The sequence below is a fragment of the Myotis yumanensis genome, unplaced genomic scaffold (assembly GCF_028538775.1).
Source record: "Myotis yumanensis isolate MYYU_CA2020_CCGP unplaced genomic scaffold, mMyoYum1.0.hap1 SCAF_11, whole genome shotgun sequence".
NCBI lineage: Eukaryota > Metazoa > Chordata > Mammalia > Chiroptera > Vespertilionidae > Myotis > Myotis yumanensis.
Window position 1 is genome coordinate 36,740,482 of NW_027223762.1, and position 10,994 is coordinate 36,751,475.

Sequence of the window (10,994 nt, forward strand, 5' to 3'; positions counted from 1 at the left end):
GTCAATTGAGTGTTTATCTCATGTACAAGTATGTGATAGAGAAGGAAGAGTAGGCAAAATATCGTATGATTGTATATTGAGTCACTGTGATTTTGGCAAAAGTTACCACATTTCTTTCATCAAATGGGAAAGTAAATTTGGAAAAACTTCACGTGGCCTCTCTGTCTGGCTTGAAGCTATTTGGCTCATTTCTTAGGCTTACAACATTAAAACCACAATGCAGATTGCTTTCCTAAGTTGTTAGAGCCTAAGACGAATCAAGCTAATGCAAGGTAAATAAGGAGCCAACCAGCAGAGATCCAGGTGGGGCTTGAACCCAGAACTGGAAAAGTGGGATATGAATATATTTCCCATGTTCACAGGACTTGTTGGCAACCCACTTCCTCTGCCATGTGGAGGAATTGATCATGCAGATTTTGGAAAGCTGTGGTATTCTTAAGTCAAATTGGGATGGAGGCCAGCAGTAGACTGGCAGCCAAGTGTGCCAGACATCCGAGTTGAGAATAGTTTTTGGGTGATCCTGGGATCCTGGGTGACCGGGAAAGATAGGAGCCATAGCCACAGTGATATTTAAGAGAAGAGAAGACAGCCAGCCAGGGAGAAGTTTGTGTCTGCACCCTTTCTTGTCTCCTTGACCTGGTATCCCAGGCCTCCTGCGACCCTCTCTTTTCTGGGAAACTGGTGTTAACTCTAATGGAAAGACTTAGAATTCAATAGAAATTTAAATGATTATTTGAAGTTACCAAAACGGTCTTCCTTAATGGAGCTGAATCCACTCTCAGCATAGCCATCACACCTTCTTCCAGCAGCCACCCGATCTCTCTCTGCTACAGCCAAGCTTTTAGGAGGAGTTGTCTACACTTGCTGTCCCTAGTTCTAGCTCCCATCCAATATTCCAGTGAAATTGTTCTGGGCAGAGTAGCGAATAGCCTTCTTGTTGCTAAGTGAGCACATCTCAGTTCTTGTTTTACTTGGTTTCCTTGAAGTAGGAGATTATCCTCTCTTTGGAAACACTTCTTTTGGCTTTTATAACTCCACTCCACTGTCTCCTGATTTTCCTTTGTAAGCTCTTCCCCTGTGCCCTGAATTTTTAGTGTCCCTTCTCCTGCATGTAAACCTGGTGTTTTGTGAGTTTTATGAGGGGAGGGAAGGTCTGTTTGCCCATCATTGTTTCTCTCAATACCTAGCAAAATGCAGTGCATATAGGAGGTGATCAATAAATATTTTTGAAGAAATGGACAAAGATAAGTTTTGTTCATATTTATTTTGGAATTTTTATTCAGAGGACCAAAAATAAGATTGGTAATGGTTTACAATGTTAAAATATATTGAAACTTTTAAATTAAAAAAAAAAAAGAAATCATGAAAACCAAATAAAAGTGGAATGACATTGACATACTAGCTTCCTAGGATGAATTAGTTACAGCAATGGAACATTAAATTTCCTGCTGATTTTCCTGGTAGGCAAAACAAAATGAGAAATGCATCAAGTTAAGTAGTTCTCATTGGCAAAAAAATAAAAGGAAAGGAAGCACTCAAGTTTAAGTATGAATAAAAATATTTTCTGGTACTGAATTTCAGTTGATGTTTTATCATACAGTTACCTTTATAAGGTAATACATTGGGTAGTGTCTTTGGTCATTACTTTTTCAAAATATAGAGATGCTTCTCCAAATTGTTCTTTTAGATACCTGGATGATACTAATATATGGAGTAGGCCTTTCCAGACAGACTATAGCTGTCTTAATTAGGAAAGTGGATTGGGTTTGGGTAGAATGAACTCCTGGGTACCAGCCACCCAGAAGATGCATTCATAATGTGAACCCAAATATCACAGCTCTCTGACCCTTGTTGGAAAGCCTAAGGAAATTTTGGTGGAGTCCAGAGAGGACTAGTTCTATGGATTTTCACAGGGAAACACACAGAAATCTTAATTCCATTGTTATTCTGAGATTTAATACTATGGACTCATAAAAGCTCCAATATGGAAGTGGGGAAAAATCTGTGTTCTGACAATTGGTGCTCTTGGGAACCTGTGTTGTTAAAGTCCCAAAGGGGGACAAGGTGGGATTTCTGCTCATTGCTTCCCTCTCCTACCAGACTGGGTTAAATCTGACAAAATCCAAAGTACCAAAAATGCTAACAATTGAAGTCCAAAGAGGTAGAAAGAAAAATACCCTTCCTCCTCCTCCTCCTCCTCCTCCTTCTTCTTCTTCTTCTTCTTCTTCTTCTTCTTCTTCTTCTTCTTCTGTCACACCCTCAGTGTTGTTTTTTATGTGTGTGTGTGTATGTGTGTGTGTGTGTGTGTGTGTGGTTTTTTTGTGTGATTTTTACAGATAGAGGAAGGAAGAGGGAGAGAGGAGAGAAACATCCATGTGAGAGCAAAGCATCGATTGGCTGCCTTCTGCATGCCCCCTACTGGGGATTGAACCCAAAATCCAGAGCACGTGCTTTGACTGGGAATCAATCAGCAATCTTTTAGTGCACAGAACAGTTGCCCAACCAACTGAGCCACACTAGCCAGGGCAACCCCAGATTATTCTTAACCCCCTTTCAACATCCAACTTAAAAATAGAATTGAGAATGGGAGTTGAGAGGCAAGATTTTCACTGAGGATTTTTGGAGAAAACCAACAGTATGCTGAGGGCCCCCAACATCCTGGCACACAGGTGAGAGAAATGAAGGATGCATCTTCTTCCCCTCACAAGAGAGGGGATTAAGGAGAATTTAACATGCCAATTTCGGTTTGGGAGACATGGTGGATTACACCAGCATGGAAAACCTAAATGGTTTGGCTAGCAACCTTGATGGTAGAGGGAGGAGAGAGGATAGGCTGAGTGGGTGTAGGGCAGCAGACTGGGGTAAAGGGACCTTAGCTGAGAGAAGCAGAGATGTCACTAAATTTATAGGAACCAAGGAAGTGTAGGCAACCATTCCTATCTAGACACATTGACCCTTGTCCTGGGGACTAGGGTGGGAGAACTCAGTGATGCTGAGGGGGTCTCTGAAAAAGACTAAACTGTACAGGGCAAACCCTGAGAAGGTTCATCCTGAATTTTCCTGTGCCCTTCTCCAGTTCTCCACAGTGCCATTTCGAAGGGATCCTGGAAGACAAAACGAAGTTTGTGCGTGGTACCTGCCCCAGTCACCCTGGTGCGCCTAGCAGGGACACAGGCACGTCCATGCTCGTTCCTACCCTGAAACTGGGTCACCGAGGGTGAGGGCGAGGGCAAGGGCGAGGGGGTAGAGTCCACTGAGGGCAGGCTTAGGATCCCAGCGCATTTAGAGGACAGGCTCTTCCCTGGGGGCAGAAGCAGGAAGCCCAGCTCACTCCCTGGCACCGGGGAGCTGAGGAGTGAGGACGATGGGGGAGAAGCTCCCGGCTCCTGGCAGGAAGGATGGGGAAGGGAGTGAAGGGCAGAGCCAGTGCTGGGCTTCTGATAGTGTCCAAGGACCAGGCCTAGCCACCAGGAGCCAGGCAAAGAGGTGAAACGGGTGGAGGGCAGACCACTCACCCAGGAAAGTTAGTCCCCATGATGCACCCTTGGGCCCAGGCTCTGGGAAAGAAGACGAGTTTAGAACCTGAATCAAAAGGAGGTATAATTAGACTCTGCAAGTAAACACAAATGGATGTGTCATACCTGCCCTCACGCCACTGAGAGTGCCCTGAGCACTTTGGAAGAAAGGCGCAGTGAAAATAGGAGGTAATATTATTATCATCTTAATTATAATTGGAACCTACAAGTCGAGTCTTGAAAGACATTTATAGCACATCCTGACTTGTTTAGGTCAGCTTCCCAGAAAGAGGGGAAAAAATACTTGCACATTTTTCATTTAGGCAAAGAAACAGGTCCACGAGTCAGGACCGATATCTGGAGCGCCCCTATTTTAAGGATGCCCTTTGGGGCTCAGGTATATTAAAGGCCGACTAGGACCTAAAAGCTCTACATGGTCGAAAATAGGCTTGTTTTTTTAGTTTTGGAGGGCTCCGGGCCAATTGGAAGCTTCTACCCACTGTGAAGTAATTCGGCTGGTAAAATAGCTGGTAAATTGTCCATGACTCAGGGCTCCTTGAGAGATGAGGTCTGCAAAGCAGAGCAGGAGGGGAGGATGCTGAACAAATAGCTAGGGGAGGCTGAACAGCTCTTGATTATTCTAAGACTTATTGTCCAGGTAGAGGATAATCCAGACTTGCCGACTTTTCCCCTTTGGTGGCAGAGCAGGGCCGGGGGGGGGGGGGGGGGGGGGGGAATGCTACCTGCCTATTTAGCTAATGAAAAAGTCCACAAGAGCATGTTAGGGTTGATGGGCCAATGAGGTCTCTACGTCTGTGGATTTCAGGCACCCACGCTGCTCAGGTGCCTGGAGCACTTTGGAAATGAGCAATCTGATTGGCAGAACCACTGGAACCACGGCCGTGAGGCGCCTACGTGGAGCAGCTCAGTCTGCCGTCATACCTACCTGAAGCAGCTTGGTTTGCTGGCTTTGTGACTGATGAAGACAAGTGTTGCATAACAACAGCTTATGAAAAACTGGTTTTAAAAAATCGTGTACCTGTGTCATAGTCACTGAGGACTTCATGGAGATGCAACCAGAGATTATTTTGCTTCTATCCCACCTCCTATTCTCAAAATGCGGGCTACCCAGAGCCTCTTTCATGTCTAGCACTGCCCCATCTCACACTCTGAACCCATTTCTCTCTTTTTCTTGTCCTCACCTGAGGATATATTTATTGATTTTAGAGAGAGAGAGAGAGAGAGAGAGAGAGAGAGAAATGTCAAAGTGAGCGAGAAATATCGATCAGTTGTCTCCCATATACACCCCAATGGAGAATCGAACCTGCAACCTTTTGGTGTATGGGAGGACGCTCCAACTAATTGAGCCACCCAGCCAGGGCTGAACTCATTGATTCTCTTTCCCTTCTTCACCCAGTTCCCACATCCCAAACTTACCCATCCTTAGTTAGTCTCTTCCTTAGGGACTCCGGTCAGCAATGTTGAATTAATGTATCCCTTCTTCTAGATAACATTTACTCACCCTTGTGGAGATGTGTCTCACCTAGGAGACTGGTGGGAGCTTCTGAGGCATCAACAGCCCGAGGTAATTGGGTGCAGGGGACCTCTCAACAGCACCAGACACACCATGTCTGACACATCTTGGAGTAACAGGATTTTTCCTCCAATACTGCTTTGAGTTTTTGGCAACTGTCCTTAGTCAGGTAAGTTTTCCTCTTTCTAAGGTTCTAATCCCTAGGTTTGTCATGACTCACATTTAAAACAAATTATAATCTCCCCCCCCGCCCCCCCCCCCCCCCCCCCCCCCCGCCATGGGAAGAAACGTAGAGTCTGCTCCAAAAACTTTGGAAAAGGAAACTGATTTTTCTTCTATGATCATTACATATTTTTCACTTAGAAGGGTGGCTTACTTGAACAAAGTCAAGAGCATTTTGTTATGCCTTCTGGGTAATTCTGTGCCAAAATTCACAGTGTCAAGAGAACACGGTTATTAAGAGCAAACCATACACCCCCTTGTCTATTTCTCCACAGGCTCTAGCCTCGGGGGTCAGAGCCAAGTGCCAGTTCTTCCTGCTAAGAATGTTCACAATTTGGTCCCTGCCAGCAATGAGGACTGTAGTGTGAATGTGAGAATTCTTGCTCTAAACTGGCTAGACCCACACTTTGTAAATGTCATTTCTTGGGATCCTGTTTTAGCTGAGAAACCAGATTTCACCAGTGGCACTGAGATGAGCTGGTGATGCTGTACAAGTTCTGAATCCTGCAGGGAGGGGCTCTTTTGATGCCCTTTTCAATACAACTGATATACTTCTCATACTTATAAACCTTTTTAGGACAAGGTTAACCCTCAATATCACTCCATAAATCTGACAAAATGAAAATCAAAGTCCGTACTTCTGCAAGCTGCTTAACTTCATCTTCTACCTTATCACATTTAATACAACTGCTAACGTAACAGAAAGTTTGAAAACTCTCTTCTTCCTTTCTAGCAATGGGGCAATATGGGTTCAATACACACTAAAAAACTGAATGAAAAATGCATCATGTATTTAATATACAGATGTTTATATAACAGGATGACAATCCTGTACCTTCCCCTTTAAAAAGTAATGTCATAATACAAAAGGTATCTTTGACCATGTAAAGTCAGTATCACATAAACCTTGCATTTTCAGTTGTAAGGTAAGGGATATTACCTCAAAATGGAAGAAATTGTCTTCTTTTAGAATCACTAGATATGTCATTTTACATGGGTAGGGTTTGCAATAAAAGAGTTCAGCTGGCAGTTAAGTGCATCCCCTAGGTATTTATTCACAGAGAGGTACACTATGCAGACAATCTTCCGTCAGATATTCTACTGTGTTTTAAAATGAGCTTCATTAAAGGTTTATACTCACTATAACTAGTATACATGTGTATTTAAATGAAATACAGTGTTCCCACTAAGTGCCAGATTTAACACAAATGTGTTATTTTGGCAGGCAATGATGATCATGTTTAGTAAAGTCAAAATTTTCTGTTGCATGTTCAGTACTAATAAAGTTAAAGTTAGGGTTGAAAAAAAAAGATTTATTGCTCAAATTACAATAAATTCTTGTTTGCCTGGAATCTAAACGGCTAGAAACATCAAATACCAGAAATGCTTTGGAAACATTCTGTTTGGTTTTTATGATGTGACTAGTAACTAGGTTCTTAAAGAGATGTATGTAACTACAAAAACAGAAACTTCCAGGCTGCACCTTAATAGCTGGTTTCATCTGCAGTTAGAGTCCTCTGCTCTAGGTTTTGTGCTCATAGGAGGGTCCTGTGTGGCTCTGAAGAGTTGATGCATCCATAGAGCAAAGAGGTAGAAAATGGTAGTAGTGAAGTGTGTGGACTCTGACGGTCGCTGACCTGGGTTCAATTCCCATCTACTTGCTGTGATGCTGGAAGCTAATTCCAGCATGTCAGCAAGGGCTGAATCATCTGGAGTGGCAAGGGCATTTCCCCAAATCTGAAAAGGGATGATTGCTTGCTGCCAGACAGCTCAGGGCATCTTAATCTACATGTTATTGCCTCCTACTGGCCAAACACCTGAACAGCCATAGGCAATTCCCCAATCTGACAATGCTTCTGTAGAAACCCCATCCTTTTGATGTATATATCTACCTCGCCTTAGGACAAATTGTGTTAATAAAAAGCAAGGGGTCCTAGGACGAGGAGAATTTAGTTCCTTTAGCTAAGTCTTCTCTGACTCCCTATAATGCCTTTCAAAATTAAGTTTCGTCTCTGGACTCTTTAGTAATTTATGCACAGCCCTTCTCCAGATTTCTGAACCCTTTTAGATGTCAGTGGTCGGATCAAGACCACCGGCGTTACTGTGTGACTTTGGGCCACCTGTTAATCTTCTTTAACCGCAGTTTCCTTACCTGTTAATATGCAAAAAAAGTCATATCACAGAATTGTCGTAAAAAATATATGAACATAGAGAGCCTAGCATAATGCTAGCACATAGAAGACATTCAATAAGCATCAATGATTATTATTTTCAAACTAAAGGCCCAGTGCATGAATTCGTGCAGGGGTGGGGTCCCACCGGCCTGCCCTGATGGGGGCCAATCGATCGGGGCCAGGCCAGCAGGGGTGGGGGAGTGGGGGAGGGGATGCAGGAGGTTAACCGGCTGGCCTCGCCCCCCAGGGTGGTGGGGGCTGATTGGGGGCCAGGCTGGCAGGGCCAGGGAGGGGCCACGGGAGGTTGGGGGGGCCGATTGGCCACCGCAGTGCACGTCATAGCAACCAGTTGTTCTGGTCACTTGCTACTTGGCTTTTATATATATAGATGTTCTTTTCCAGGTGGATCCTAACTTTCAATCTATGCCTTAACCTGACTGAAGAAGTGATAGGACCATATTAGGAGGGTTACCATAGAAACGCTTGTCACTTTTCTGTTGCCCCAGGTGCAGCTCCTAAAATTCCATCACTTGAGCAAGTGTAAACAGAGTATATTTGGATGTTGAGCACAAGTGTTACTATTAGCAGTAATGTCAGCAAACACCTTCCTGCAAGTGTTACATGCTCTGCCCCAGGAGCCAGTTGAGCTATAGGTTGCTGGCCCATCTCAAACCCAGAATTCCCAAGCTCCTGCTCCCTATGACTCAGACCACCAGGCTCACCATTCCATTTGGACCCTCTGACCAATTACAGATTTTCTCACTTCTCCTGATGATTGTGTACTCTAGATTTAAGGGGAGCAGATGTCCTTTAATGCAGGCCAATGCACAGAAAGCAGGAAGGAAACATTTGTTTCTTTTCCCAGCTTGGCTGTCAGGTCTTTGGGAGCTGGCCAGGAGCAAAGATGGTGCCCTGGGGAATTGCAAAACCAAGTGTCAGCTGTCTGGATAGTGCAGGCTATACAGACTTCTGGGGGGATGCATTTCTCTAACATTCAAGCAGAGTGGCAGGAACCCCCATTCCACATTCAAATTCTAATTCACATGACATCTAGCTCCCCATCTCCTCCCCACTAAACCAGATCTACCTTTGCAGACCTACCAGCTAAGCAAAGGCCTCTTACTCTGGGGGTCTGCTCTTGAGCTGCATAAAGACCTGATGGAAGCTTTGAAATCACATGGTCAAAATCATACAGGACTCTTGTTCCCCATAGTCTCTGTAAGAGAGAGGAGGACGGTATATTGGTTAGGATAGGGCAGTGGTCGGCAAACTCATTAGTCAACAGAGCCAAATATCAACAGTACAACGATTGAAATTTCTTTTGAGAGCCAAATTTTTTAAACTTAAACTATATAGGTAGGTACATTGTTATGAACTTAATTAGGGTACTCCTAAGGCTTAGGAAGAGCCACACTCAAGGGGCCAGAGAGCCGCATGTGGCTCTCGAGCCGCAGTTTGCCGACCACGGGCATAGGGCATAGCGCAGCTCATTGTCAGAGACTCAAAATAACAGTGGCTAAATGAAGTGGAATTTTAGTTTTTCTCACCTGTAGATGTCAGAGCTAGATCTGGAGCACTGCTGTCTGAAGTCATTGTTGGGGACCCAGGTCCTTTTTATCTTATTGCACTGCTATCCCTAAGGTGTTGTCTTCATCACCTGGTTCCAGATGGTGCATGGCTACATCCCAGTCCCGCCAGCAAGAAGGACTAGAAGGCGATGGGGAGGGCACACCTCTTCCCCTTAGGGCAGAGGTCAGGAACATCTGGCCTGCAAAATCATTTGGTCTAGCCCTGCCAAGGCATTAGGAGTGAGTTAATTAAATGTTTGACCAAATATAGCAGGCTAATTTTTAATATATATTTTTATTGATTTCAGAGAGGAAGGGAGAAGGAGAGAGAGATAGAAACATCAATGATGAGAGAGAATCATCGATTGGCTGCCTCCTGTACACCCCACACTGGGGATCGAGCCCACAACCTGGGTATATGCCCTGACCGGGACTCAAACCACGACCTCCTGGTTCATAGGTTCACACTCAACCACTGAGCCATACTCGCTGGGTTAGCAGGCTAATTTTTAAATTGGTAATTTTGTATGGCCCTAGAATGATGTTATAAATATTCAAATGGCCCTTGGCAGAGAAAAGGTTCCCCACCCCTGCTTTAGGGCATAACCTGGAAGTCATCACTTCCCCTGCAGGCACATTAGTCTTGTTTACTGGGGACCTCATAGGTCATGAGGGCCCATGCCATTATCTTTATTCTGAAGAACTACTGGACCCTGACAGCTGGATCACCTGGTCTCCCTGACCCTTCATTTCTGGGTGCCCTGTGACCTTAGATCCCCTCTCTCAAGACCAGGAATTTACATGCTGTGACATTCCAGAGCCCCTGGACAATGAAGGGTGGAAGTGGAAATAGAATAGAATAGAATAGAATAGAATAGAATAGAATAGAATAGAATAGAATAGAATAGAGTGAGGGAGGAGACCAAGGATGCATACAAGTTTCAACATTAGCCCCCTCAAGTCAAATATCTGTGTTAGGGCTCTTGGGGAAAAGGGGAAAGCATGAAGTTGCTAATTCTAAAACTTTGTGGAGTCGCATACCCGTGTGAGAATTTGAGTCTGTCTCTTCAGAAAAATGCATGTACACACCAAAATATACAAACATCTCTTAATTGAATTATGTTACCATTTGGCTTGGTGTCCCAACTGGTCACTGTGGCTTCTTTAAGTTTTATGAGAGGCATTAACAGGCTTAAAGAAGTTCTCTGGTTCACGAAGCTCGTTAATGGCCAAGCTTAATAGAAGCCAGTTGTGAACTGATGTCACAGCATCATAATGTCGGTTCCATTCTGATTTCTTTGTTTCTGGGAACATGAGGAACTCTTTCTCTGGAATTACACCCCAGGGATGAAGGCAGCCACATCCACTGAGGCTGAGAAAATACCCAAAGGTTCAGCCAAGAGTAAACATTACCCAGATTGGAAGATAAGAAAATGAAAATGCATGAGAAATGAAAATGCATGAGGTTCAAGGCCCAAACTTTCAAATGAGAAAATAAAATTCCTGATTTGCAATCTCCTTGGGGAGGAGAGTTCTTTGCTATGTTATGGGAACAAAAGGTTATTGCATGGTTCATGTTTTCTCATTAGAGCGTGGGTTGATGAGGGGCTTCCTGAGGCCTCTTGGCTCCAGTGCAGGGAGTGAAGCGTGAGTAGAGGGTGGAGTGAAGCGTGGTGCTGGCCGCAAATGCAGTGACTGTATTATTATTATGACATGTGCCGTGTCACCTGGGGCTGCCATCAATGACGCTTTCAGCTCTTCCTGCTTTATCCAGAGCTGCAGCTCCTGGGGCAGCTGGTGTTCGGAGCCTCATAGAAGCTCTGTCCTCTGAAATCAATGCTTCTCACCCCTGGCTGCACATTAGAACCACCCGGAGAACCTTAGAGCTACTGCTGCCTGGACACCACCATTTGACTGGTCTGAAGTGGGGTCCCGGAGTCCCAGGAAATAGAAGCTCCCCAGGTATTTTCAATGCAGAGAA